This window comes from Saccostrea cucullata, unplaced genomic scaffold, assembly GCF_032062105.1.
Source record: "Saccostrea cucullata isolate Sc308-1 unplaced genomic scaffold, CSIRO_AGI_Scuc_v1 ctg3458, whole genome shotgun sequence".
Lineage (NCBI taxonomy): Eukaryota > Metazoa > Mollusca > Bivalvia > Ostreida > Ostreidae > Saccostrea > Saccostrea cuccullata.
Genome location: NW_026939107.1, coordinates 83,706 through 89,468, shown reverse-complemented (window position 1 = coordinate 89,468; position 5,763 = coordinate 83,706). Strand labels below are relative to the sequence as shown.

At 31.9% G+C, this 5,763-nt stretch overlaps 1 long non-coding RNA gene across 1 annotated transcript; it reads right to left on the bottom strand.

Annotated features, from left to right (window-relative positions):
- Window positions 1-639: 639 nt before the first annotated feature.
- On the bottom strand, window positions 640-5,415 carry LOC134252286 (uncharacterized). The gene is made up of 3 exons (XR_009988945.1): window positions 5,342-5,415; window positions 4,615-4,694; window positions 640-713 (listed from the first exon to the last, which is right to left on the bottom strand). It is a non-coding gene; the product is annotated as an uncharacterized LOC134252286 (long non-coding RNA).
- Window positions 5,416-5,763: the final 348 nt, after the last annotated feature.

The window sequence follows — 5,763 nt, the reverse complement described above, 5'->3', positions numbered from 1 at the left end:
AATATTTTTTGAAATATCGATGTTTTTGTGCGAGAAAAAACGTGAGAAGTCCAAAACCTGATATGTTAGCCTTTAATACATTCCTTTTAAATTTACATTAAAATGGTGCACAGTTTGAAAAGACAGTAAAGATAGATTATTTTTGTCGTCATGTATGCGTAACTTCAAATTTATGCACACAATGAAGTGTAATTGTGATCAGTGTAAATCAAGACTGTGACATTAGTATCAGTTGATCAAGTTTTAAATATAGAATACCAAGAAATAAAAAATCTAAAAAATACTAGTATGGCAAAACATTTTGCATGCATTTCTCTATCTTATTGATGACAAAATAAGTATCGCACAAATGCAAAATATTATTATGTTCCCTTGTTATTTTTACAAGACCGAAGCCAAGTCAATTAAGCGTTTTTAGATGGATTAAAAGAAAATAACAACATGCATGGGTGACAAAATAACGCACAAATGCAAAATATTATTATGTTCCCTTGTTATTTATAACAAGACCGAAGCCAACTCAACTGAGCTAGTTTTTTGTTGGATTAAAAGGAAATAACAGCATGGAAGACAAAATAACACAAAATTATTTATTATTTAAGACATCATTTGTAGACGTCATAAATCTCTCTCTCTTACCACAATCCGCCATATTTGAAGCCCACATTTCTTTCCCGCCTTTTTCCATGCCTTCTCCTGTTCTGCTGACTCCTCTGCAAAAAATTGAAAATTTTTTTTGTTTCAAAAAATGACAGTATACAACATTTAATTTTGTACCATGTTATTGACAAAATATAGCAGGCTTCATTACCCAGTCGTTCTTATGGTCTTGAGTTGAATTAATTTTGTTGAAAGGAATATAAATAAATATAATGTATAATAGTTCGACGTCGATAAGTAATTTTGACAAAGGAAAAGGGGAGGGGAGGGTTAAATCATAATCAATGGAATACGGAATTTATTCTGAGAAAGAAATAAAAAGAAAATATTTAAAAAGACCGATCGTTCATGTTTTGTAAGACAGCCATTCACTTCTTTTTTTTAACTTGGTAGGATTTCGGGGGGGGGGGGGTTTCACTGATATGTATTCTTTGTTAATTTTTTAAAATTAATTACGGTTCGTTCTCTTCACATTTTCTTTGTTATAAAAATAGAAAGAATTCAGTCATATAAGGGTTGATAAGAAAGAATGCCTTTGTCAAGTTTGTATCTAATGTAAAATCTGAAATATTACAAGTAAAATTGTTAGTAAACAAAAACTTTTCGATATATAAACTTCAGCAACATTGTGTAATAATTTATATAATGTGAAATATAAATGTTAAGGAGTTTCTCCTTTCGTGACGTGTCCAATTACATATCCTGGTACTAATATCTCATTCTTTAATCCGATTTATCTATTCCCAAAAAGTCTCACATATCTGCATCCTGAATAGATTGCTTCCGTACAGTCATGCACATCAATGTAATACATGTACATGTATGGAACGCCGTCACTGCCTTATAGCAGAACACTACTTAGTACTATTGCATTGTGTCAACCTTCCATTACATTGTGTCAACCTTCCATTACATTATGTCAACTCTTTATGACATTAACCTACACTACTATTGCATTGTGTCAACCTTCCGTTACATTATGTCAGCTCTTAATGACATTAACCTACACTACCATTGCATTGTGTTAACTTTCCTTTACATCATGTCAACTCTTTATGACATTAACCTACACTACTATTGCATTGTGTCAACCTTCCATTACATTATGTCAGCTCTTAATGACATTAACCTACACTACGGTACCATTGCATTGTGTTAACTTTCCTTTACATCATGTCAACTCTTTATGACATTTACCCACACTACTATTACATTGTGTTAACTTTCCTTTACATTATGTCAACTCTTTATGACATTTACACATACTAAAATTATATTTCGTCAACTTGCATTTCGATATGTTTACTTTTCATGACAACTTAGTTTTTACTAACTGATGTGAAAAGCTCATACCATACTGTGCGCACTCTTCTACATTATGTCGATTCACTATTACGTTATGCGAACACGGGTATCCTCGGCCTTTATATGAACATAACGTATTTTCCGCGTTCCGCGAGCACTGACAATGGCGGGAGAGAAAACTGTCGTAGAAGAGATTCTCAGCGATTTGGGAATGACATCTTTAACACTGCGACTGTGAATTAAAGTCACGTCGAAATTCAATGGTGTTTACTTTAATCTGATTATTAAATAAATCGTGCAACAATTTTTTTAAAGTCTTAAACTTTGTAAGACAATACATTAGCTTCACATTAAGTTTAGATGAATTAAGTTGAAAACTTTTTTTCTATAAAACTATAAAGCCTGAAAGCTTCTCCGCTTTTCGCCCTTGATCTCCAACCATGCATATACCGCCCCCTTCCTTGTTCAAGATTCCCATATCCACCACTGATATGTGCCCATGCATGCTTACTAAGGCATATTCAATTGATTTAGATGAGCGACTGGTAGATTTTTGTAATAGAATTCTGGCCCTGGAATGGTTAAAAAATTTACTGATTCCAGTGACGTAGCATCTTTTTTTTGAAAGAGGGGGTCAGCCAGAAAAAAAATATTTACCCGAAAAAACTTGACAAGCTAAGAAAAAAATTGTCAAAACCAGAAAATCCTATTTCATGGAGAGGGGTCCAACTTCGATCAGTCCTATTTTTTCCAGATATACTGCATTACCCTTAGTGGACAATACTTCATGCAGCAAAAAGTAGGGGATGGGGGCTGTACAGTTTCAATGAACATTACATTTTCTATAGTAAAGTTATGTCTGGGAAAGGAGGGGGGTTGATATTATGTGCCTGTAATTCGTCCAAATCAATCAGCCCCCCCCCCCCTTCTTACCAGTCATTAAAACACGGTCGTCATAATTCATTATATACTAGATATACAGCTTTGAGATAATGTAAATGTATTTTAACATCAGGTAATGAACTTTGGGAATCAACATGATAAAGAGTTAACACAATATAAAGATATTTTTAAATCACATTAGAAAGAGTTGACATAACGTAATTATATATCCACATCACGGAATGGAGTTTTGACATACTGTAATAAAGTGTTGATATAATATAAAGATATGTTCACATTATGTTATACACTTTTTACACCACCTAATAAATCACTGAAATAAAGATAAATCCATATCACATAATAATGCTTTGATATAATAGAAATATACACTCTCAAAAAGGAATGGGCTTTTGACTTCATGTAATAATAAGTTTAATTATAAAACACAATGTACTTGACGTAATACAATTTTTACCTCACATATTAAAGAAATGAAATGATGTAAAGAAACATTCATTTCACATAATAAAATTTAACACAATATAAACACATTATCACTTCTCATAATGAATTTTTTACTTCAAGTTATAAAGTGCTGACATAATGAAAGAATGTATTTACTTCATGTAATGCAGCATTGACATGATGTTAAGATATATTTACATCATCTCACAAAAAAAAATGGACATAACGTAAAGATATGTTCACATCACGTAATGATAAATTGATATAATAAATGCATAGTTGTATGCTATAAGGCAGTGATGGCGTTCCATATATATGTATACACGGAATACGTTGTAACTACATGTAATTTAGTTACTGTACAAAGTATTTCCTGATTAAAGCAGACGTTTAAAACCCATTTAGGTATTAACATTTGAAGTTACATGTATATTGATATACGAAGAAAGTTTTTCTTTGGTGCTTCAAACAATGAAATAAGATAGAATTTCAAAAAAATGTGCTAGTCTGATACATCTTAACTTTTCCCGGTTTTCCAAGCCTTTTTCAAGATTTTGAAACGGCATGTCAAATATCAAAATCGTGAAAAACGCCTGGAAAAGCGTAAGATATTTCAAACTAGATAGATTTGAGATTGTTTCAGCTTAATTCTCTCTCTCTCTCTCTCTCTCTCTCTCTCTCCATATGGAACTAAGAGAAATGCTTATGTAAACATTTTCTATTCAAATAAGGAAGAATTCGTATATGTATTTAAACTCTTCATAGTAAATATTATTATGAAAATAAATATTTAAATGCTTCAGCAAAACAGGACCTCTCTAAACGCAATCAGACGTATTTCACAACCTTTCCTTGTACATGAGCCTATAATTTCAAAATAACACAATGAGTCATATTTACTTAAAAAAATTAAATGTAGAATTCAAGGAAATAAAAATATATACGAGTATACAATGTACCCTTGTATGGTCTTTGCTTCAAAAAAAAATTCTCCAAACGTATTGAATAAACGATGATAATGTAATAAAAGGAGGCATCTAAATGTAACACGAGATATGGTCACCTTTTCTAACCCTTATAAAGTGGTGTACCCATTTCATTCATCAAACAGCAGTTTGTTGCTCTTGTTGGTAAATAACTGACCATTAATTTCATGCATATCTTAACGTCCGAAAAATGACGAGGAAAAGGTGTTCTTGTGGTCATGCATTAGACATTCTTGTTAACTTCTTAGCAGATGCTTAAGGCAGAAGATTGATAAAGAAGAAAATTTGGACCCTTTCCATTTGTCTGACTTACTTTTGACCTGTCTTTCCGTGTCGGATCCGAATAAGGCGAGGTTGCTGTCTTTCCAATCGTACTGCTTCTGTTTGATCATTCTATTGAAAAAAAAAATTAGCAGATTGAATTTAGGATAAAGTTTAATTGCAGATCTATATAAATATAAACACATTTATGTAAACTAGCCTTGGTAATTATACTAAGTATTGCGTAAATGTTTTATCTGTATTCTTTTTTATCAGTAGAACGACCTTAAATAAATATAGCTTTTAAAAAATTCGAACGCTTTATCTTGCACAGTTTGACGACTTTAAAATCCCATTCAAGAAAAACTTTTTTTTTAAAATGTGTGTTACTGAATATGAATACATTACACGAAACTTTGTCTTTGTAATTGATCTTAACTTAAAAATCGGCAAGTGTATCACTTTTCAAAATGAATTTTGTTTATTCTAAATTATGTGTATATTATTTCTCCTCTCCTCCATAAAACGTTCTCCATCATGTATTTTCATGAAAGATAATCATTATGCTTTCAACAATTCATTATTTACACCTGCGACCTTGGACTATATATTGTATTTTACTAATCGATAATCAATAAACCAACATTTCAAACATAAGTTTTACCATTATCCCGAGCAAATTAAATTACTTTGAATTCTCTCATTATCAGATCTTATAAATTGTACATACACGACTCTCGAGAAATGAAACATGCAATGCCCGTGTTATAGAAACTTACCTGGCTGTTTTGTTCTACCTGTTCACTGGAGTAAATACGGGACCTTGTTATCGAAGTTCTAAAGCTCCAATAAAAGTGCGGTAATTCACTCGTGACACATATTTCGCAAGCGGATCCACGTATTTGGTAATAAAACAAAACATTATTTCAACATTTTCTTAATTGCTTTCACGTACGTATATTAATGTTTATTTCAAATATTTTTTTCTATATAAATAGAAAAACTGCACATCCCCGGGCAACCAAAAATCTGAAGGAGAAAAAACAGTACATACATGATCTTATTCAGCAAACTATCGGGGATTGCCAATTAAACAGATTGTACAAAATTTCATCCTATGTCGATTTCTTTATATAAGAAGTTTGAAATTAAAAAGCTGTCACACCTGGTGGTATACGGGGCACTGTGCGACCCCACCCCC